Source organism: Chiloscyllium plagiosum, unplaced genomic scaffold, assembly GCF_037043375.1.
Source record: "Chiloscyllium plagiosum isolate Xiang-an unplaced genomic scaffold, Cpla_swu_hap1 HiC_scaffold_31, whole genome shotgun sequence".
In the NCBI taxonomy this organism is placed as follows: Eukaryota; Metazoa; Chordata; class Chondrichthyes; order Orectolobiformes; family Hemiscylliidae; genus Chiloscyllium; species Chiloscyllium plagiosum.
In genome coordinates, this window is record NW_028270169.1 from 13592279 (window position 1) to 13617212 (window position 24934).

Sequence of the window (24934 nt, forward strand, 5' to 3'; positions counted from 1 at the left end):
AGTTTCAAAACAGTTCCTACCCTACTGTAGTTAGAATACTGAATGGACTCAAAAACACTTAACATTCGCTTGTTCCTGTGTTTTTGCTGCTGTTTACCTATTATTTACTTATCTATGCTACTTAACTCTGTGATCTGCCTGTATTGCTCACAAGACAAAGCTCTTCACTCTGCCTCGGTACACGTGACAATAAATTCAATTCAATTCAAAGCGTTGTCCCTGCTGTATTTCCCCTCTCTACAAAACGTTCCAGATCACAGCATTCTGAATCACTGAATAGATCTTGAGTTGGCTATTTTACTTTTAATGCTGCATATACCATCTCCAACACGGAGGTGTTCGTGGTCCTATCTGTAATGGTGAGAAACATCTGTTTTTCCCCTACTCTTGGCCTGCATGGAGACTGACAGAGTCTTGGTTAGAGGGTCCTGAGACAGATCCTCTGTATTTTTATGGCACAACATTTTGTCCTTTTTTTTGCTGGAAAGCCTTTTCTCTTGGCAGCAGTGAACCAGCACATGTTGCAATAAAGGGCCTTTGAATTCAAATGATGGTTTATGCAGAGTTATTGGATTAAAAACCACAGGGAGTGCACAAGGGCGGTGATGATAGTCTGTCCATCTGTGGTCCCTCCCTTTCTAAACAGAGGAAATGCTGGCAGGAAAAAGCCATTCGGTCCTTCCAGCTTGAAAAAGACTGTGGCTGATTTTCTACACCAACACCACATCAATTAACCTCATGGGGTCAAACTTCGGTTTACCCAACATTGTGGGCCGAAGGGCCTGTTCCTCTGCTGTCCTGTTCTATGTTCCCAATCACACAAGTACTGGTTTCTGACGGACTCTGTAGGGTGTAGAATCCCAAATACTCACAACCCTCTGGGTGAAGAGATTTCTGCGTTGTATTCTATGATGATGAAGCTATTTGCCCTTGTCATCCTTCTCACCCTGTAGTCTAACAGATCTGGGCAGGGTCCTCTATTTCAGGAAAAGTTAAGGAGATATACGAGAGGGGTTCAGGGGACCTCAACTTGTCATTTCCTCCATGTAAATCTTTTCTGCAAAAATTAACAATATCCTTCCTGTAGAAAGATAGCGTTAGGTGCAGGGGTAATTAGAACATTGAACATTACAGCGCAGTACAGGCCCTTCAGCCCTCAATGTTGCGCCGACCTGTCATACCAATCTGAAACCCATCTAACCTACACTATTCTATGTACGTCCAGATGTTTGTCCAATGACGATTTAAATGTACTTAAAGTTGGCAAATCTACTACCGTTGCAGGCAAAGCATTCCATCCCCTTACTACTCTTTGAGTAAAGAAACTACCTCTGACATCTGTCCTATATTTATCACTCCTCAATTGAAAGCTATGCCCCCTCATGCTCACCGTCACCATATTTGGAAATAGGCTCTCCCTGTCCACCCTATCTAACCCTCTGATTATCTTAAGGGAAATGTGAGGGAATGGGACTGGGTGGGTTGCTCTTCGGAGGGTCGGCGTGGACTTGTTGGGCTGAAGGGTCTGTTTCCACACTGTACGGAATCTAATCTAATCTAATCAGAACTGAACACTATAATTTACAGGTGGCCTCACCAATGTCCTGTACATCCACAATATGACACCTCAATTCCCGTACTCAATGTCCTGATTAATGAAGGCAAGCGTGCCAAATGCCTTCTTCACCACCCTGTCCACCTGCGACTTCACTTTCAAGGAACTATGCGCCTGTACTCCACTGTCTCTTTGCTCGGCAACACTCCCCAGAGGGTGAGGGATGAGTCGAGGCAGCAGAGATGGAAAGGCCTCTGAGGGATTTGTTAAACAGGGAGGAGAATGTCAAAATGTTAGCCCCTCAGAGATTTGGAAGCTGGACATTTAGCTGCTGGAGCTTGAGGAGAGAATAATGTGTGTGGGGAGGAGAGGGAGGGCTGTGATCAATGTCAGGAAAAGGTAGAAGCTAAAGAGTCTCCTTGGAAAGTGGAAAACCTTTCATCCCCCAAGAAGGAGTTGGATCTAGTTCTTAAATTTGAAAGGGTTCAGAAAAGATTTACAAGGATGTTGCCAGGATTGAAAGGTTTGAGCTATAGGGAGAGGCTGACAGGTGACCTTCATAGCAGTTTATAAAATCATGAGGGGCATGGGATAGGGTGAGTAGCCGAAGTCTAAAGGGACCAAACTGTATGGGGTTAAGTAGGAATTGGTCACTGAGTTGGGTGATCAGCCAGGATCTTAGTGACTATTGGAGCAGGCTCAAAGCTGAGGTGATGGGTTCAGTTCTGCCCACTTCTCTTTCCCAGCTAATTTGCAGAGCACGGTGCATTTGCCATGCCTGGCGTATACAGCAAGCTGTCCTGCCTGTGGTCTCTTTCTGTGTGTTCTGTGCCCAGTTACAGCTCAGCTGTGCTGTCACATTGGACTCAAAGGCACAACAACAGATGGTGCGTCCGTGCCTCTGACTGTCAATAAACTATAAATCAGAGAGCTTTTTTTTTTCCCACGTCCAGCAGAAGATGGTAATTTTTCAGGACAGGATTTTAATCCCCAGTATGATGTGACAGATTACATATCAGGCAGGGGAGCTGAGACTTCTCCTGAAATAATGGACCCTGTCCCTGTCTGAGGCCAACAGACTACCAGGAAAGGGAGGAAGTGGGCAAGTCCAGCTTCTCGACATGAATTCCTCCAAACTTAGGCGTGGCCCCAAATACATCCAGAAGGTTCATGGTGCTGAGTGGTAACCACGAAACCATCAGCAGCAGCCCAATGTGCAGTGTGACAATAACACAGCTGTGGGCCCACATGGAGCCTAAAGTTTATAAAGAAAATGTCACATCATGGAAATCATAGCATGGCCGGAGTCAATGTCCTGTGATAGGTTACGTGGCTAAATTCAATTTAGGCTAAGGTGGATTGGCCATGGGAAATTGCCCCGTAGTGTCCAGGGATGTGCAGGTTAGGGTAGACTGGCCATGGGAAATTGCCCCGTAGTGTCCAGGGATGTGCAGGTTCGGGTGGATTAGCCACAGGAGATGTGGGGTGACAGGGATAGGGTGGGGGTGCTGGGTGCTCTTCATAGAGTCAGTGCAGACTCAATGGGCTGAATGGCCTCTTTCTGTATGACAGTAGTTCTATGATTCTGAAAGAAAATTGAAGGGCAGTATGGTGGTTAGCCCTGCTGCCTCATAGCACCAGGGTCTCATATTCGATTCCTGCCTCGGGTGACTGTCTGTGTGGAGTTTGCACATTCTTCCCCCCGTGTCTGCGTGGGTTGCCTCTGGGTGCTCCGGTTTCCTCCCACAGTCCAAAGATGTGCAGGTTAGATTAGATTCCCTACAGTGTGGAAACAGGCCCCTTTGGCCCAACAAGTCCACACCGACCCTCCAAAGAGTAACCCACCCAGACCCATTTCCCTCTGAATGATGCACCTAACGCTATGGGCAATTTAGCATGGCCAATCTACCTGACCTGCACATCTTTGGACTGTGGGAGGAAACCCACGCAGACATGGAGAGAATGTGCAAACTCCACACAGTCACCCGAGGCTGGAATCGAACATGGGACCCTGGTGCTGTGAGGCAGCAGTGCTAACCACTGAGCCACCGTGCCACCCCTTAGGTGGATTGCTCATGGAAAATGTGAGGTTATGGTAATAGAGTAGGGGGAGGGTCTAGGAGGGATGCTCTTTGCAGACTTAATGGGCTGAATGGTCTCTATATGCACCTCTGTAGGGAATCTACAAAGGGAGACGTTTGGGTTTGTCAATTTGCTGCTTCGAGTGTTGAGAACACAGTCTGTTCCTGAAGCAATTTGTACACCTCCTGGCCTACTGATGTAGGCCTCAGCCTACAGTTCTGTGGAGTCACAGCACACAAGTCAAAGATGACATGAGTGATGAAGTGGCTGCTTCTTTTCACATCGCCTGGCATCCATCAAGAAAGCTGTAAAATCACTCACAGCAGAAACGCAAGATGAACAGCTCCACCACACATTTGCACCTTAATGCGCCCAAGACAAGTGGGATTTCATGACTGACAGTCATGTGCCTGGCTGTCCAGCTCTCATTATCAGCAAGGTACTGTCGATGACCTGCTCTTCTCCAATTGTATGGAGTCAGCCTGTTTAGTCCCATTTCACACACATGGCTGTATATCTGTTTAAAGTGTGCTTTCCCCCTGAATAAGTAAACGGAATGGTTGGTCAACTGGTGCCTCCCAAAAGTGGGTAATCATAGAATCCCTACAGTGTGGAAACAGGCCCTTCAGCCCAACAAGTCCACACTGACCCTCCGAAGAGTATCCAACCCAGACCCATTGCCCTACTCCTCTACATTTCCCCTGACTAATGCACCTAACTTACACATCCCTGAACACTCTGGGCAATTTAGTATGACCAATCCACCTGACCTACGCATCTTCAGACTGTGGGAGGAAACCGGAGCATCCGGAGGAAACCCACACAGACACAGGGAGAATGTGCAAACTCCACACAGTCATCCGAGGCTGGAATCGAACCGGGTCCTGCCGCTGTGAGGCAGCAGTGCTAACTACTGAGCCACCGTGCCACCCTAATCCCATTGTAGAGACGTGAGCCCACACTTAAGGACCCCACCTGCAATGGAACACTGAGGGAGTACTGCACTGCCACATAAAGATACCAAGGCTCGGAGTTTTATGCATAGCATCTGCTCTTGTTCAATATATGCATTTTCCGGGTGCAAGGATTATTAGTCTTTTTAATGCTTCACAAAGCTGGTTGAACGCTGTCTCAGTGAATCAAGTGAGATGGGTTCGGGGGAAAGAGAGAGTGTGTGAGAGAGAAAAGGAGAAAGAAAGAATGAGAGAGAGGGAGAAAGAGAGAGTTGGGGTGGGAGCATAAAAGAGAGAGAAAATAAAGACAGAAAGACAGGGTGAGGGGAAAGAGAGAAAGGAGAAAGAATGAGAGAGGGACAGACAGCGAGAGAGAGAGAGAGAGAGACACGAGGGGAACAGAGAGAGAAAGGGACAGTGAAAGTGCAGGAGAGGGAAAGAAGTGAAAGAAAGCAAGAACAAGAGAGAGTGGAAAACAGAGAGAGAGAGAAGAGAGAGAGTGAAAGGGGAGGGAAAAGGGAGATCTCACTCCTTGTGCACTTCCTCTGCAACCTTAACATTGTATTCCTCGCTGTGTTCCATTACTCTCATGCACTTTTTAACGGCATAATCTGCATTGTGTACACACAAAACAAAACTTCTCACTGCACCTAGGTACATGTGACAATAATAAATAAAATCAAAATCAAAGAAGAGAGAGTAAGAGAGCAAGGGATGGAGAGTCAGAATGAGAGATAGAGAGTGAGAGACAGAGAGAGAGAGAGACAGACACAGACAGAGAGAGAGAGACAGACAGAGAGAGAGAGAGAGAGAGAGAGAGAGCGCAATAGGGAGAGAGAAAACATCTACCAATGGTACCTGTATCTCGAGATACATATCCCAGATTGTCACACTTTAAAGTGACAAAAGTATAACAAAAAAGCTATTTCGCCCTTTCTCTTTGCTGATGGGGATCTGGCACTCAGGATCTGCCAATTAGCTGTGGCTGAGCTCAGGATGTTCCTGCCTGCAGCAAACAGAGGGTGTCAGGGTCATAGGGTTGGGACACCCCAAGTTGGTGGCACCCCAAGTGGTCAGGAAGTGAAGTACAGTCACTTACTTGTCAATATAGCCTGAGAAATGACGGTCAATCAGGGACTGGGGAGGAGGTGGTTTAGGGAAGGGGGAAAGGAGGAGGTTTTGGGGAGGGGAGGGAACAGGAGACGAACCAGGGCTTGTCTGCTCTTCGCTGCAATAGCACTAATGTGTATTTTACATCCTCCTGTGGGAAGTCATGGGAGCCTTGGTGTTATGTCCTCCCAATAGCAGTCCTGAAAATGCAGCACTCAACACAACACTGCCCTGGCACCTGGAGTGGGAACTGAACCCACAACCTTCAGATGGAGGGACAGGAATCAGGGATTCAAAAGGAACACGTGTACTCAGTGGGCAGAATGGCCTCCTTCAGTGCCATCCTGGCTCTCTCCCTCTGTCCAGAGAGACGAAAAGGAGACTCCCACAGTCTATAAATCAGCAGCAACATATTTTGATTTCAGGATGTAATGGTCACTGAATGGTTCACATACTTGACTCAAGTTTAGCCCCTTTGGGCCTAGAACACCTTCAAAGCCTTCAGCTTAGATTTCCAACAGGTGGGAGCCTCCTGCAGGCCTTCCTCAGAGACCTGGCACTATCGAGCTGAACATTTGGAATGTTATCAAATATCTTTTCAATTACCACAATGTCGAGACTTTAAAGATATTTGCTCCTAATGTGCTGTCATCAAATTAATGATACCTCAGTGATCTCTTGATGCTGGTTCACGGCTTTAACTACAGCACGTCAATAATGATAACCTTAAACATTAAACGGCTGGGTCAAAACTAGGTTAAATCGCACCAATGAAACAATTAGTCTCAGCACTTTCTATGAAAATGTTAATCCCACTTTGAAAGACAATTTAACAGTGACCTGTATAATTTTGCTTTCATGAATTATGAGTCAATTTCCTGTACTTTACAAAAAAAACCACACCATTCCTCAGGGTAGGAGCTTGTTAGTGTCCAATCACTTGGTCTAGTTCAGCTCCTGAGCATTCTATCAATGTGAGACATACCGAAGATGGAGCCTTCTCAATGTTGAGGAAGGTATGAGTCTCCCACCTCATCGTTTGTGGTTTAACATGAGGCTGGGCAGCTGCTAAACTGCACAGGATTTAACTCTGCCATGTCCCTATAGTAAGCAGCTGTCCAGATGCTCCCTGATCAGGCACATCCCCAAAGTCATCAGGATGGTGCATGGCCCGGAGGGATATATAACCGAGGGGGGAGTGGGCGGTGGTGGTGGAGTTCAATACTCCATCTGGACAGTTGCACAGACACCAAGATTTCAGAGAATGGACACACACAGACACAGACACACACACACACACACACACACAGACAGACAGTGCGACAAGCAGTCTGTGCACGGATAGAGAAACTGAGCGAGAGAAGGAAAGAGACCGACGGTGGTGTTCCCACACCCCTGCCGCCTTTATTCTTGCAGCTGGGAGAGCTTACTGGGATTTTGGGAGCTTTGAGGGGCGAATCCTCTGCGAACAGGGGTGTCGAGCCATCCACGTCTTCGGGACCCATCCTTCAGACCCTCCTCACTGACCAAACTTCCCTGCGATTGGGATTCCCGTGTGTGTGTGTGTTGGGTGGGGGGAGGGGGGGGGGGGGGAACTTGTTGTTAAAGACACTACAGAAATGCACAGAATCCGAGGGGTTGGGTGGGGGGGATAGTTGCATGTGCTGAATGAATGTGTCCTCCAGCTGCAAGGGGGTTCTGAGGCCACGTACTCATTTCAAGGGGAATCACTGGGCATTGAGATGTCAGAAAACATTGTGGCACTTTCTCCGCCACCTCCACTCTGTGCTACGGCAGGGCAGGGACCAGATGATCTGCTCCACCACTCAGGAAAGAGCCACTCTCTCAAAGACAGAATGATATTTAAACTCTCTGGCGCATTCACAGCTCCCTGTCTCTCTGCCTGAATTCACACATGAAACAACAAAACACTGCATTCTTCCTCCTGATCGAACCCTGTCCTGGAACCAGACCTCATTTTGACAGTCAAGGGAACTGCTGCTGAGTTTCCAGCCCGGCTGAATTAATAGCAATTGTCCCATGACACGTTTAATACATATTAAGCTAAACCAGTGTGCTGACTTAGACTTCCTGTGTGTCTGTCACTGATGATGAAGAGTGACATTTCATTACTCCATCAAGCAGAATCCCAATCATCTCTGTGGGGTGACGGGCTCTCAGGAGCCCCCTATGTATTCAAGGCATCACACTGCATTATGGTTCTGTGTAAATCAGGTGGGGCGAGCGCTGGCACACCTGCGGTGTTTGTTCACCTGCTGCGGTGCGACTCCCCCCGCGATTCCTGCCCCAGTTCGATCGCCAAAACGGTGACACCTCTGGAGATGTGGGCGCTCACTCTCTCCAGCAGCCAGCAAATCAATTCCAAGTGGCCACTCCGGCCTGATATTGCTGCCCAATGTGGTGCAGCCATTATATCACTAGGACGGTCAATCCAGAGTCACAGCCCAACACTCCTGGGACACTGAGTTTGAATCCCATGACGGCAAATGGTAAAATGTGAACTCAGTAAAAGTAAATCTGGGATTAATAGCTAATGGTAACCATGTTGTCAAAACCCATGTGGTACATTAATTCCCTAGGGAAGGAAAATCTGTCATTTGACTACAGACCCACAGCAACTTTCTGAGCAAATGACTCAGACTGCGGGGCAATTAGGGATGGACAATGAATGCTGGTCCAGTCAGGGATGCCCACGAAGGTGCAAAAATAATTACATTGCTCAGTGTTAAATGCTCGCTTTATTATGTGAGGTATTTTGCAATCTTGAAGGCGTTATTCGAATGCAAGTTGTTGCAGGCAGAGTCTTGAACCCACAATCTTCCGACTCGAGACGTCAGAGTACCACCCGCTGAGCTGACAGCACACCAACCCTCCCCAAATGGATACCAGTTCTCTGCACAAAACACTGGCAGAAGAGAAAACGCACGCACCCCACCCTTCCATCTCCAACAAATTCTGAGCAACAATATCATTTTATTACTTTTCATTTTCTTTCTTGGACAGTTTTGAAATCGTGTGCTCGCCCTCTCCTTCAAACCTAGAGGGAGCACCCATCAATGTTCGTTAACAGGAGCTTCATTTTAGTTAACTTTCTCATAGGATATGGGTGTTGTTGGTCGGCCCAGCATTTATTGCCTGTCCCTAGGTGCCCCTTGAGAAGGTGGGGGTGAGTTGCCTTCTTGAACCACTGCAGTCCACGGATTGACCCACTTTGGGGATTTTGACCCAGTGACGGTGAAGGAACGGCGATTATATTTCCAAGTCAGGATGGTGAGTGGCTTGGAGAGGATCCTGCAGGGGGGTGGTGTTCCCACGTGTCTGCTGCCCCTGTCCATCCAGAGGGGGGGGGGGGGTTATGGGGTCGGAAGGTGCTATTGGAGGGAGGCCCTCATGAGGCTCTGACCTCATATGGGTGTTCCTTCACTGTAGGGCTCACCATGTTGCAAAGCTTGGAATTAATATCTGGCTCAATGATGCCAATTCTGTCAGTCAAGATCCTGGGAGTAGGGGAGACAGTTAACCACATACTTTATCTACTATGTTTCTTCACCAGATAGAAAGGGCCTCTGAAACCCTGTTCTACACATCTCCTTACAACCTGGGATATGTTACGTCAAAGATGCTGAAGCATCCAATATTTCCACTCTCTCTCCATTTCTCCCATCCATTATTTCACAATTCTCCTCCTTAATTGCAACATTTACATCTCTCCCCTCCGTTGTGAAGATGTTCATTAAGAAACATGCCCACATCTTCCGCCTCCACACACAAGTTTCTGCTGTACTCTCTAATAGGCTAACTCTTTCCTCAGTTAGCCTTATGCTCTTTATTTATTTATACAACAGCTCCGAGTTTTCCTTGATTTGCCAATAACTTCTAATGACCCTCTCTTTGTTTTCCTAATTCTCTTTTCAATTTCACCCCTGCCATTTGATATTCCTCTAGCCCTCCCACAGTACTCAGCTCTGTCTAAAAAAAATGTTTCCCTTTCTCCCTTATCCTTGGAATTCACAGCTTCTCGATTTGGGAGTCACTCCTTGTTTTTAAATGAAAGAAAATATTTTCCCTGAACCTTATTATCTCCTGAACAAAAGATAAAAAATTGCAGATGCTGGAAATCAGAAACAAAAACATTGGAGATTACTGGAAAAAAACTCAGTAGGTCTGGCAGCATCTATAGAGAGAAGACAGAGTTAACATTGTAGATCCAGTGCCTTTTCTTCTGAAACGTTGACTCATTCTATCTCCTCCTTGAGTGCTTCTTGGAGTCCCCACAAACTACAGTCAACAGGACTTGTGGCTTTTCTTAAATTCATTTTGTGGGATGTGGGTGTGAATGGCTGGGCCCAGCATTTATTGCCCATCCCTAGTTGCCCCTGGAGAAGGTGGGGCTGAATTGCCTCCTTGAACCGCTGCAGTCCATCTGCTCTGGGTTGACCCCCAATGCCCTTAGGGAGAGTATTCCAGGATTTTGACCCAGTAACAGTGATGGAACAGCGATAAATTTCCAAGTAAGGACAGTGAGTGGCTTGGGGAGAGAGCTTAAACGTGGTGGTGGTGTTCCTATGTATCCACTGCCCTTGTCCTTCCAGATGGTAGGGTCATAGGTTTGGGAGGTGCTGCCTGAGGATTTTTGGTGAATTTCTGCAATGCATCTTGTAGATAGTGCACACTGCTGCTACTGAGTGTCAGTGGTGGATGCTTGTGGATGTGGTGCCAATCAAGCGGCTGCTTTGTCCTGAATGGTGTCAAGCTTCTTGAGGTTGTTGGGGCTGCACCCATCCAGGCCAGTGGGGAGGATTCCATCCCACTCCTGACTTGTGCCTTGTAGATAGAGGACATCACCTTCTCCCAATGAAAGCTGGATCATTACTCCAGCACCGTGCAACGGGTGGAGAGGACTTACATAATACAAATTGCGCGTGCACAATCATTCCCAGTCACATATAGCAGAGCAGTCTGCAGGCATGGTGGGAAATGAACTAATCATCACGTTCCTGGCCTGGAGTGACAGTGTGAAAGGGCAAATTCATGGCACATGGAGTAGAATGTGGTAAGTGTGAGGGTATCCACTTCAGAAGCAAAAACAGGGAGGTAGACTATTATCTGCATAGTGACAGATTGGGAAAGGGGTGATACAGTAAGAGTTGGACTTACTGTAAGAGTGAGCAGGTGCAGCAGATGGTGAAGAAGGTAAATGGTAAGTTGGACTTTTCAGAGAGAGGATTAGAGTACAGGAGCAGTGACAACTTGCTGCAATTGTACAGGGCCTCCATGGGTACTGTGTGCAGTTTTAGTCTCCTTATCTGAGAAAGATGCTCCGACTGTGGGGGTGGGGGGGGTAACAAAGATTTCCCAGACTGATTCCTGGGATGGCAGAACTGACCCATGAACAGTGACTGGATCGATCAGGGCCATATTCACTGGAGTTTAGAACAAAGAAGGGGATCTCCTAGAAACCTATAAACTTCTAAAGGGAGTAGACAGGTTAGGTTTGGGAAGGTCGTTCCCAATGATAGGGAGCCCAGAATCATGGGTCATAGTTTAAAGATAAGGGGATAAATGTTTTAGGACTGAGATGAGGAAACATTTCTTCACCCAAAGAGCGGCGAGCCTTTGGAGTTGTCTACCACAGAAAGTGGTTGGGGCCGTAACATTGAATGTTTTGAAGAAGGTTTTAGATGTGACTTTTAGACCTAAAGGGATCAAAAGGTTTTCTCAGAAGGTTTGTAGCTCAGGTTGAGGTCTAGTGAGCAACACTTACAATGTGGATCAAAAGGGTATGGGGACACGTTACTGATGGATAGTCATCTACGATCATATCAAATGGTGGAGCAGGCTTGAAGGGCCGAATGGCCTACTCCTGCTTCTATTATACTTATATGTAACAGCAGAGGGTGGAGGTGAACATGTTTGGAGTGACCCTGACCAGCAATACCATCCAGAAGCCACAGTCAAACAGGGCGGTGACCAGGTCAAAAGCAACGATCACGGTTCAGAGGTCACGGGGTCAGGGAAAGGTTGAATGGGGGAATCAAAGTTGAGGAGGAAACCTGCAGGCCGCAGGGTTACACTGGGGCCCCGGGGGCAGCAGAGGTTTCACAAATGAGCGAATGCCGAATCCAGCTACGAGAGGCAGATGTTGTGTGTGTCGAGATGGGGAATCTCTGCCCGGTGCACAGTTCCGGTAAGGAAGAACCGAGAGGCTGCAATCTTTCTACATTGGAAAAGGAGTGAAAGAAAGAAACAACAAACAAAGAGCAGCAAAGGAACAGGCTGCACGGTGGCTCAGTGGTTAGCACTGCTGCCTCACAGTGCCAGGGACCAGAGTTCGATTCCAGCCTCGGGTACTGACTGTGTGGAGTTTGCACATTCTCCCCGCGTCTGTGTGGGTTTCCTCCGGGTGCTCCGGTTTCCTCCCACAATCCAAAAGCTGTGCAGGTTAGGTGAACTGGCCATGCTAAATTGTCTATAGAGTTCAGGGACCTGTAGGTTAGGTGTAGAGTAGGGGACTGGGTCTGGGTGGGATACTCTTCAGAGAATTGGTGTGAACTTGTTGGGCCAAATGGCCTGTTTCCGCACTGTAGGGAATCTATGATAGGAACAGGCCCTTCGGCCCACCAAGCCTGCACTGACTCATGATGCCTTTCTAAACTAAAAACCTCTTGCTTCTTCACAGTCTGTATCCCTCTATTTCCTGCCTATTCATACATCTGTCAAGATTCCTCTTAAACGCTGCTATTGCATTTGCTTCTACCACTCCCTCTGGCAGTGCATTCCAGGCACTTACCATCCTCCACATAAAGAAACTTGCCTCTCATATTTCCTATAAACTTTCCTCCTCTTACCTTAAACCTAGAACTTAACATTTCTACCCTGGGAAAAAAGACGCTGACTATTCATTCTTATCCATGTCTCTCGTAATTTTGTAAACTTCTGTGAGGTCATCCCCACATCCTTTGAAGTTCTAGCAAAAACAAACCACATTTCTCCAATCCCTCCTGATAGCTAACACCCTCCAAACCAGGCAACATCCTGGTAAACCGCTTCTGTACTGTCTCCAAAGGTACCACATCCCTCTGGTAGTGTGGTGGCCAGAACTGTGTACAATATCCCTGATGTGGTCAGGGTTTCACACCTCAGGCACGATCATGTATCATGTTTAAAGGAAATAAAACAGCCAATCTATTGCCATCTTCTTGCATTAAGATAGCACCTTTAATGCAGGGAACCATCCCAAGGCACTCCACTGCACGTTATCTGAGGACATTTTGACATACATCATGAAAGGGGACATCAGAAAAATTCGAAAATACTTTGTTGACTGCAAAATGCTCTGGGATGCGCTGAAAGGAACAGAGGGACGAGAGAAATGCAAGTCTTTTGTTTAAAGGGGTAGGACTTTAGGCACACCTTGAAAGACAAGTGGAGAGATGGAGAGGTTCAGCGAGGGACTCCCAGGGGGTTCAGACTGATTAAGCAAAGGCAGGAGGGAGCAAGTGAGCAAGGTCAGGAGGGACTGAGGGAGGGAGCGAGAGCGGAAGGAAGGGAGAGGGGGAGGGACGAGAGCAGGAGGGAGGGACAGAGGGAGGGAGCGAGAGCAGGAGGAAGGGAGGGAGCAAGAGCGGGAGGAAGGGAGAGGGGGAGGGAGCGAGACCGGGAGGGAGGGAGCGAGCGAGTGAGACCGGGAGGGAGGGAGGGAGCGAGTGAAACCAGGAGGGAGGGAGTGAGTGAGACCGGGAGGGAGGGAGGGAGCGAGTGAGACCAGGAGGGAGGGAGGGAGCGAGTGAGACCAGGAGGGAGGGAGGGAGCAAGTAAGACCGGGAGGGAGCGAGTGAGACCAGGAGGGAGGGAGGGAGTGAGACCGGGAGGGAGGGAGCGAGAGCAGGAGGGAGGGAGCGAGTGAGACCGGGAGGGAGGGAGGGAGCGAGTGAGACCAGGAGGGAGGGAGGGAGCGAGCGAGTGAGACCGGGAGGGAGGGAGGGAGCGAGTGAGACCAGGAGGAAGGGAGCGAGTGAGACCGGGAGGGAGGGAGGGAGGGAGTGAGACCGGGAGGGAGGGAGCAAGTGAGACCGGGAGGGAGGGAGGGAGGGAGCGAGTGAGACCGGGAGGGAGGGAGGGAGGGAGCGAGTGAGACCGGGAGGGTCTGTCAATGGTGAGATTTGACGGTTTGAAAGAGGTGGTGTGCATCAAAGGTGATGTGCAGCGACCATCAACTTTAGAAATAAAAGATAAACAGTATGGGAGGGAACACGCATTGCGTTTGGGCTCTAATTAGTATTTCCTGGTTAAAAGAAAAACAATTCTCCCCCTCTTTGACCTCACATGATCTGCTTTAACAAAACAGGAATGGATTTGCTGCTCCCCCATCAATAATTCAAGCACTGCCTCCATCTGAAACCCAGTGCTATCTGCCAGCAAATGAATACAGGTGTTGCTGAGTCCACAGTGAAGGGGGGAAAAGCTCCAGGCTTTCATTCGGTCGATGTATTTCAAGGGAAGCAGTCATTAAATTGGAAACACAAAACATTGCCGGCAATTCAAGGGCAGATCCACAATGTTAGATTGCTGATCAAAGGGCAATCAATAGCTGAGGAAACCAGCAACCAGGGAAATAACAGCACCGCTTATTTCAAAAGAGCTTTTATCTTTGGACAGAATATTGTTGTGAAGTTCTAGGCCTCTCCCACAAGGCCAAGATGTCAGCTAAGATGTTCAGAGTGGTTTTACTGCTCGGCGCGTCATCCAGAGGGCATGGCCAATGATCCCAGAGATGCAAGTTCAAATCTCAAGAGTGCTACTGGAGGCATTTCAACTCAATTCATTGAAATAAATCTGCAATAAAAGGCTAGTCTCGATAAAGGCCTCGGGGAAGCTCCCACATTGCTACAACCTCAGCTGGCTCATTCATGCCCTTCAGACCTACCTGCCCGATGAGACACTCCTGTGAGATACTACAGCCCCACTGCCTGAGGAGCAATTAGGGATGGGTAATAAACCGTGGAGCATCAGTAACAGTCACATCCTGAGGGTGAACTCTGTGAAGAAGTTGTTGTACTTTTGGACAATGCTGGCCAGCTCAGCAGCTTCTCCCTTGGCTCCCCCATCATTCATTCCCAAGTGCACCTCAGTGACATTCCTGGAGGTGTTTTACATGGGAAAGATGGTTGATAAAGTTTTTTGCTGTTTTCAAAGAATCCCTACAGTGTGGCAGCAGGCCATTCGGCCCATTGAGTCCACGCCGACACTCTGAAGAGCACCCCACCCAGATCCACCCCTCTCTTCTAACCCTGTAACCCTGCATTTCACATGACTAAACCACTTAGCCTGCACATCCCTGGACACTATGGGGTAATTTAGCACGACCAATCCACCTAACGTGCACATCCCTGGACACAATAGGGTGTCACTCCCCCAGTACATCCATCCCTCAGTACATCACTCCCTCTCTCAGTGCAGCACTCCCTCAGTGCGTCACTCTCTCAGTGCGTCACTCCCTCAGTGCGTCACTCCATCATGCATTACTCCCTTAGGACATCACTCCCTCAGTGCGTCACTCCCTCAGTACAGCAATCCCTCAGTACAGCACTCAGTGCATCACTCCCTCAGTACATCACTCTCTCAGTGTGTCACTCCCACAATATAGCACTCCCTCAATACACCACTCCCTCAGTGCGTCACTCCCTCAGTGCGTCACTCCCTCAGTACAGCAATCCCTCAGTACAGCACTCAGTACATCACTCCCTCAGTACATCACTCCCTCAGTACAGCACTCCCTCAGTACAGCACTCCCTCAGTACATCACTCTCTCAGTGTGTCACTCCCACAATATAGCACTCCCTCAATACACCACTCCCTCAGTACAGCACTCCCTCACTGCAGCACCCCCTCAGTACATCACTCCCTCAATGTGTCACTCCCTCAGTACATCACTCCCTCATTGCAGCACTCCCTCAGTGTGTCATTCCCTTAGTGTGTCACTCCTGCAGTGCAGCATTCCATACTGCAGCACTCTCTCAGTGTGTCACTCCCACACTGAAGCACTCTCTCAGTGCGTCACTCCCACAGTGAAGCACTCCCTCAGTACATCACTCTCTCAGTATGTCACTCCCACACTGAAGTACTCCCTCAGTGCGTCACTCCCACACTGAAGCACTCCCTCAGTGCGTCACTCCCACACTGAAGCACTCCCTCAGTGCGTCACTCCCACACTGAAGCACTCCCTCAGTGCGTCACTCCCACACTGAAGCACTCCCTCAGTGCGTCACTCCCACACTGAAGCACTCCCTCAGGGCGTCACTCCCACACTGAAGCACTCCCTCAGTGCGTCACTCCCACACTGAAGCACTCCCTCAGTGCGTCACTCCCACACTGAAGCACTCCCTCAGTGCGTCACTCCCACACTGAAGCACTCCCTCAGTGCATCACTCCCACACTGAAGCACTCCCTCAGTGCGTCACTCCCACACTGAAGCACTCCCTCAGTACATCACTCTCTCAGTGCGTCACTCCCAAACTGAAGCACTCCATCAGTACATCACTCTCTGTATGTCACTCCCACACTGAAGCACTCCCTCAGTGTGTCACTCCCACACTGAAGCACTCCCTCAGTGCGTCACTCCCACACTGAAGCACTCCCTCAGTACATCACTCTCTCAGTGCGTCACTCCCACACTGAAGCACTCCCTCAGGGTGTCACTCCCACACTGAAGCACTCCCTTAGTACATCACTCTCTCAGTACATCACTCCTACACTGAAGCACTCCCTCAGTACATCACTCTCTCAGTGCGTCACTCCCACACTGAAGCACTCCCTCTGTGTGTCACTCCCACACTGAAGCACTCCCTCAGTACATCAGTGAAGCACTCCCTCAGTGCGTCACTCCCACACTGAAGCACTCCCTCAGTGCGTCACTCCCACACTGAAGCACTCCCTCAGTGCGTCACTCCCACACTGAAGCACTCCCTCAGTGCGTCACTCCCACACTGAAGCACTCCCTCAGTGCGTCACTCCCACACTGAAGCACTCCCTGTGTGTCACTCCCACACTGAAGCACTCCCTCAGTGCGTGACTCACTCATTGCAGCGGTCCATCAGCACAATATAGGAATGTCAGCCTCCTGTTTGTGGCCAAGATGCTGGAATGGGTCCCTAACGCTGCACGTCTGACTGAGGAATGGATGGTGCGAGTCAGTAGTGCCCAGCTAGATCCACGGTCATACCCAGCAGTGTGTTGAATGTTTTACACACTCCCATAATTCACTACACTACGACAGAGTGCGTTAACTGCTGAATGTTTTACACACTCCCATAATTCACGACACTACGACAAAGTGTGTTACCTGCTGATTGTTTTACACACTCCCATAATTCACTATGCTATGACAGAGTGTGTTACCTGCTGATTGTTTTACACACTCCCATAATTCACTATGCTATGACAGAGTGTGTTACCTGCTGATTGTTTTACACACTCCCATAATTCACTACGCTATGACAAAGTGTGTTACCTGCTGATTGTTTTACACACTCCCATAATTCACTACGCTATGACAGAGTGTGTTACCTGCTGATTGTTTTACACACTCCCATAATTCACTACGCTATGACAGAGTGTGTTACCTGCTGATTGTTTTACACACTCCCATAATTCACTACGCTATGACAGAGTGTGTTACCTGCTGATTGTTTTACACACTCCCATAATTCACTACGCTATGACAAAGTGTATTGCTACAATCTTGGGAATGACCTTCAAGGTTGATCGGTTTTGGAACAGCAGCACCTGTTTCAAGTGTTTGAGTGACAGTGAGCAGACACTCAGACAGAAAAAAGATTTTATACTGAAGGTGTGAAGAGAAAACTCACACAACAAGTCTTTGGAGAAAACGTTGAATTTGCTGAGTGTTCAAGTCGCGTCCGTCACTGGATAAAGACAGTGACTGCAACACAGCATCATCATCATCATTATGACAGCTGCATTATCCTCGCCCTGGAAGGTCCCAGGTATGAAGCTGGGGAAACAAAGACCTTACATTTCTACAAAAGGCTCCTTATATCACAAAATCACAGAACAGTGACAGCACAGGGCTCCATTCAGCCCATCGCATCTGCACAGGTTGCTTAAAAGATAACAACCCAGTGTCGCTCCCCTCTCCCCATCTTCTCCCCATAAGTCCATACATCCTTCTCTTCCACTCCAAATCCTGATTAAACCCACCTCCTCCATGCTCCCAGGAAACACATTCCCGACCCCATGCACTCTTTTCCCTTTGTAGTCACCATCACTGCTGTTAGCAACTGCCTGAAATCTGTGCCCTCTGGTTCTCCATCCTTCTGCTGACAAGACAGGCCTCTCTCTGTCTACAACAAAAGAGGAGTACAGCACAGGAACAAGCCCTTTGGCCCTCCAAGTCTATGTCAATCACTAACTAAACTAAAAAAAAACCTTCTGCCCTCATTCGGTCCGTACCCCTCCATTCCCTCCCTCTTCATAGGACCATCCAGATGCCTCTTAAATGTCCTTCCACCATCTCTTCAAGTAGTGTGTTCCGGGCTCCTACCACTCTGTCTGAAAAACCTGTCTCCCACATCTCCCTTAAATTTTCCCCCACTCACCTTGAACCACTACCCCCCCTTGTAATTGAAACTTCAAACCTGGGAAAAAGCCTCAGACTACCCAGTCTATCTGCGCCTCTCATAATGCTGTAGACCTCTATCAGGTCTCCCCTCAGTCTCCATCTTTCCAGTGAAAACATTCCCAGTCTTTTTAACCTTTCCTCATAGCCAATGCCTTTGAGACCGGGCAACATCCTGGTGATCCTGCTCTGCACTCTCTCCAAAAGGGAGCCTAAACCATGTGTTTGAGGATGGGTTACTGGACCCAAAACGTTAACACTGATTTTTCTCCACGGATGCTGCCAAACCTGCTGAGCTTTTTCAGCAATTTCTGTTTTTGCTCTGTCTAATGTCCTCACTATTCAAAACACCTCGGTCAAAATTTCTCTCAATCTTCTGTTCTCTACGGCAAACAGTGTTAACCTCTCAATCTCTGAACATCACTGAAATGATGCAGCAGTTACAATGGAGTAAAATGCCTCCAGGTAGCCTGTTGAAACACAGCGAACAGCTCAAGTGATAGAGACTCGGCTGGGGAGGGGAGTCTGAAGGAGAATATTTAAGATGGAGAAGGTGGATCGGGAGAAGGTAAAGTCTATTCCCCTTACAGCATACTGTGGTAATGTATGAGTGTCAGAGCCTCAGCAAATCCTGAGAAGTCAAGTTGAAAAGGGTGGCGCTGGAAAAGCGCGGCAGGTCAGGCAGCATCCGAGGGGCAGGAGAGTCAATGTTTCGGGCACGATGAAGGGCTTATGCCTGAAATGTTGACTCTCTTGCTCCTCAGATGCTGCCTGACCTGCTGTGCTTTTCCAGCGCCACCCTTTTCAACTCTCGATTCTCCAGCATCTGCAGTCCTCGCTTCCTCCTAGACCCTGAGACGTCCAGGTAAAAGAAACCATTGGTCCCTTCGCTGATCTCTTATGCGAGAGAGATGACAGGAGGTGATCTTAATCTCAGATGAGAGATGGGATGGAGATGTTGGGGCTTTCAAGATGTCCTGAGCTGGTGTGGGGATTGAACCCATCAAAACGTCTATTCTCCTGCTCCTCGGATGATGCCTGACCTGGTGTGGTTTTCCAGCAACAAATTCCCAACTGAGTCAAACCAACTGCCTCCCACCCCTGAGCCACAGGACGCCTCAGTGTACAACTTTGTTGGTTCTGACGAAGAGTTAATGGATTCAAAATGTTAACTCTGCTTTCTCTCCGCAGACGCTGCCAGACCTGCTAAATTTCGCCAACAATTTCTGTTTGTGTTTCAGATCTCCAGCATCCACAGTTTGTTGTTTTATTAGACTACTTTGTTGGGCTTGTTCCAACAATTAGATCCAGCAGCCAATCCGTACGGAGCAAGAGGAGAGACAGGTTACAACAGCTGGATTTTAAAATTCTCCGTTTCAAAATGCAATCGCGACCCTCATCCTCTCTAGGTCTGTAACCCTTCGCCAGTTCAAATTTCACTCCAGAGAAGCACTGCGTGACCTTTCATGATTTCAAAGGCGCTATATGAATGTGAGTTGTTGCTGCTGGGATTACGTGGAGAAAGGAGAATTCATCCAATTGTCTCGTGAGCCACTGGGGAAGGTCCAACAGCTGGAGGGCTGGGTGAGGAAGAGAAGGAAAAGGGGGTGAGAGGGAGAGAGAGCGAAAGTCAAAAAGAGAGGGAGAGACGATGAATGGGGGAGAGAAAGAGGGAGTAGGGGGAAGAGAGAGATGGGGAGAGAAAATGAGATATATACAGGGTGAAAGGTGAGGGAGAGAGAAAATTGAGGGAGAGATAGAAAGGGAGAGGGAGATAAGGAGAGACAGGGAGAGAAAGAAATACAGTAAGGGGGTCCACAGAGAGAGGGAGAGAAAGAGAGAGGAAGAGAGAGAGAGAAGGTGAAAAGGAGAGACAGGGAGAGTGAGGGATATAGAGAGAGAGAGAGAGGAAGAAAGAGAGAGAGGCAGATAGGGAGAGAGGGATAGAAAGAGAAAGAGAGAGGGGAGAAAGGGAGAGAGGCAGAAAAGAGAGAGAACGAGAGAGAGAAATAGGGAGAGGAAAATGAGCTCACCTCTCCACTGAGGTGTCCATGTATTGTTTTTCGTACCCACGTATTGTCCATGTATTGTTTTTCATACCCATAGTGTGAATGGGATACACACTGGTGAAGGTATAAATTTATTAAAATACTGTACCACTCACTGTGCACATGGAGACCACTAGATGGAGTCTGGTGCCCCCAGTTGAAAAAATATTCATAAATATTTTAAAATAATGCTCATGAACTTAAGCCTGGACCTGGTAAATTTTGGACACTTGCTGAAAGTGTTACTGATGATGCAGGTCATTGGCTCAGTGTGACAATGACTTGCACATCACATGGTGTCTCTCAGCAATGTATTCCCCACACAGCCCTTACCCATCAGTGCCTGACAAGCAATGGGGTGGTGGGCGAGAGGTAGTGGTGCAATGTTAATGTCACGAGGCTAGTAATCTGGACAGTCAGGCTCATGTTTTGGCTACCTGGACTGAAATCCCACCTTGGCCAATGGAGAAATTTGAATTCAATTAAATCTGGAATATGGGAGGGGAAGGCAGTTGAGCTCAATGGTGATCATGTGAATAGCAACGATTGTTAATTATTGTAAAAACCCATCTGGTTCCCTAACGCCCTTTGCGGAAGGAAATGGCCATTCTTACAGCAATGTGGTTGACCCTTAACTGCCCTCTGGGGCAATTGGAGATGGGCAATAAATGCTGGCCTAGTCATTGGTGCCCTCATCCCATGAAAGAATATCACAAAAAGGCAGCTCTAAAGTGGTAAATGCCACTTGAGCCTCCTCATCTGATCTACCAGATCCTTCTAGTCTCCTTTATTTGCATATCCAGCTAAATGCATCTGTAAAATCTCCCTCAACACTCCCCTGTGGGTTCTACATTCCCCTCATTCTCTGGATATTGAACATTTTGCCCTGATTTTCTAACCAGATTCTTTCGTGGCTACCTCAGTGCTCCCCAAACCGCCTTCTCCACAGTGAGCCCGTTCTGAGGGGTGTGTGTGTGTGTGTGTGTGTGTGTGTGTGTGTGTGTGTGTGTGTGTGTGTGTGTGTGTGTGTGTGTGTGTGTTGGGAATGCGGGTCAAGGGTTGACAGTGGTGAGCAAGAGATTCAGCGATTGTGGTCTCAGGGCCTGCGTTCCAAACAGCTAACTCCTCCCCCACGGGGCTCCTGATCCAGACTACGGAAAGCCCTTGTCTATCCTATATCGACCACCCCTACGAGTGGAGACGATTTCTCTGTATTGACCCATTTCAAAAGCAACTTTTCATTGATTCAGTCAGGTCACCCAGCTTCTGGTGTACAGCTCTTATCCTGGGAAATCCTCGCCTTGTTGTCCAGGGAAGCTGAGGGTGGGGACCTGTTCTACAGGATACCCAGAGACAACCAGAAAGTCAAACCTCCAGAGCTTTCTAGAGGGATCCCAGTACATGGGAATACGCCATCGTGGAACCGGAGAAATGACAAACCCGATACCCCAAGCAATTGACCTGGGCAAAGGTCACCCTGTCACCAAGAAAGAGATCAGCTCAAGACAGAAGAGGGAACCTAACCAAGCTCACGAAGGGTCTGATTTGGCCCAGGCTTCTGTGGCCTAGCTCCCTACAAAAAGCACACAATAGAACTGCGGAACATCTTGGAACTCAACTTCATCAAAAAGATTTGGAGATGTCGGTGCTGGACTGGGGTGGACAGAGTTAAAAATCACACAACACCAGGTTATAGTCCAACAGGTTTATTTGGAAGCACTAGCTTTCTTAGCGCTGCTCCTTCATCAGGTGACAACCACCTAATATAGGAGCAGTGTTCTGAAAGCTAGTGCTTCCAAATAAACCTGTTGGAATATCACCTGGTGTTGTGTGATTTTCATTGAAAAGAGATATTCTTGCAAAGAGGCAGAGCGAATGCGCCAGCAGCAATGAGAAAGACAGCAGCAAAGAAAGGTTTATCTGTACAAAGTTGTGATAATTAAAGTTCTTAAATTTAAACTAAAAACAACAAACTTGGACAGATGCTCTCAAGAAAACACGACATCCGACAGGAACAGAGTCGAGCACCTTCATGAGAGGCGACTGCTCTCCTCCAGCACTGACGTCACCCGCAGCGATCGGTTATGAAAATCAAAAGCACTTTGAACGTCACACGCGAAACAACACCAACAAGGACCGTGAACCATGAACTCCCTATCGCTGAACACTCATCTATCAAAGCGATGGGGAGAATCCATCACTTCCTCCTTCTAATATAGAGAACCAGAGGAGACCATTCCTTCATCAATCCTGGGGAAGTGAGACCCACCTCATCCTGTTACATATTAGCCTGTCTCTCTCTCTCTCTCACACACACACAAACATGCACACACACAAACATGCACACAGTCTCACACAGACAGAGTCACACACACACATGCAGTCACACATACACACATGCACACAGTCACACACACAGTCTCTCACACACAGTCACACATACACATGCACACACAGACACAGTCACACACACAGTCTCTCACACACACAGTCACACATACACATGCACACACAGACACAGTCTCACACAGACACAGACACACACACGTGTAAGGATGCGTCAGGTGTGACGGGTTTCTCTGGTGACGAGCTGCTGCTTGGTGAGCTTATCCTGTCAGCTAGTAAGAGTTATTGCACTGTCTGGGCACTAACTCATTACTGTCGATAGTCTCTCTTCAACTTCCACGCAGGGACAGAACAGGACACCTGTTGTTCAGTTGTTGCTTATTTAGAGAGTTATTAGGAAGAGTTGCGATTGATGAAGAGGCACAGGCAATTTCATTGCAGCATCTGTCCAGGGTTTTATTCTGCTGTTGTTGCTGTGCTCTGAGCCAGGATTATACCACTGGGCTGCTTGTTCTTGTATTGTTTTGGGAACTTGGTAGGAAATAAGATGCAGCCAATTTGCAGAACGAACTGTGCATGGAGCCATTTCTGTTCACCTTCTCCTGCACCTGTGTTGAAAGCAGCAGTAAAAGGGGCAGCTTGTATATAAGCTTAGTGCTGGGCAGGAATGCAGGGTAATGATTCTGGATTAGAGTGGTGCTGGAAAAGCACAGCAGTTCAGGCAGCATCCGAGGAGCAGTAAAATCGACGTTTCGGGCAAAGGCCCTTCATCAGGAATTATGCAGGGTAATGAATTAAACTGTTTGTAATAGATCATTTGCTTATTTAATCAGCCTGCTATTCCCAATACTGTGTTGTATCTAGCCAGGTAGGATTATACACCGGTGATAAACTTGAAGTTAGATCACAGAATCCTACAGTGTGGATTGAGGCCATTCAGCCCATCAAGTCCACACTGACCCTGCAAACAGCATCCCACACCCTACCCCTATGACCCTTCATTTCCCACGGCTAACCCATCTAATCTACACATGCCTGCACCCTATGAGCAATTTAGCTTGGCCAATCCACCTAACCTGCACATCTCGCAGATTCGGGGAGAATGTGCAAACTCCACACAGACAGTCGTCAGAGGCTGGAATCGAACCTGTGACCCTGGCACTGTGAGGCAGCAGTGCTAACAATATGTTGCTGAGTATTCACAGAGTAAATAATGCCGTGGACAGTATATAACAGCAAGATCAACATTAGATCTTATTGAATGGTGGAATCGGCCTACTTTTGTTCATGTGTTTGTAGAATGGTAATGGTGTGTGTTTCAGTTCCTCACCATCACGTGCGTGTTGCAGTCTGGAGGGATGGTCAGTGATGACGGAGCCTCCAATATTCTTTCCATTGGCTGGATACCCAGGAACCACTCCCACTCTTACCACTGTCCACAGCTGGGGTCTGGAAGGATTTGAGGGTTCATCATCAACCTGTTTGGTTATCTTACAAACACACCTCCCTCAGCTGTCAAGTCCTGGAGTGGGACTCGAACCTGGAGCCTCTGCCTCAGAGGCACGGACACTACCCACTGTGCCTCAGAATGAGTAAAAGGGTAAGAATATTGGAGGCTCCGTCATCACTGAGATAGCTCCAGACTGCAACATGCATGTGATGGTGAGGAACTGTAACACACACCATTACCATTCTACAAATGGTGATCTTGCTGTTATATACCTCCTGAACAGTCATCATTTTGTATATCTCACCCTGCTCAATCACCCTATGGTCTGCATGTCATTCCATGTTATGATTTGTCCGTACTGCATGCAAAACTAAACTTTTCACTGTACCTAGGTCCATGGGACAGCAATAAAGTAATTCATGGTTGATCTGATTTTAACCTCAACTCCACCTTCCTGCATATCCCTGATAATCTTTCATCCCTTTGGTAATCAAGAGACTGTCATCCTCCCTCCAAAGCCAGCCTATCCTTCCTGTAGGGCGAGACCCAGCACTCTTAGTCATAGAGTCATCCAGCACGGAGACAGACCCTTCGGTCCAACCAGTCCATGCCAACCATAATCCCAAACTAAACTAGTCCCACCTGACTGCACTTGGCCCATAGCTCTGCAAACCTTTCCTATTCATGTACATATCCAAATATCGTTTAAATGCTGTAACGGTACCTACACCC

General features: G+C 48.1%; 1 protein-coding gene across 19 annotated transcripts in view; it reads right to left on the reverse strand.

Moving 5' to 3' along the window:
* msi2b (musashi RNA-binding protein 2b) overlaps positions 1-24934 on the reverse strand; it is a 591732-nt gene that overhangs the window by 243145 nt on the left and 323653 nt on the right. The window lies entirely within an intron of this gene.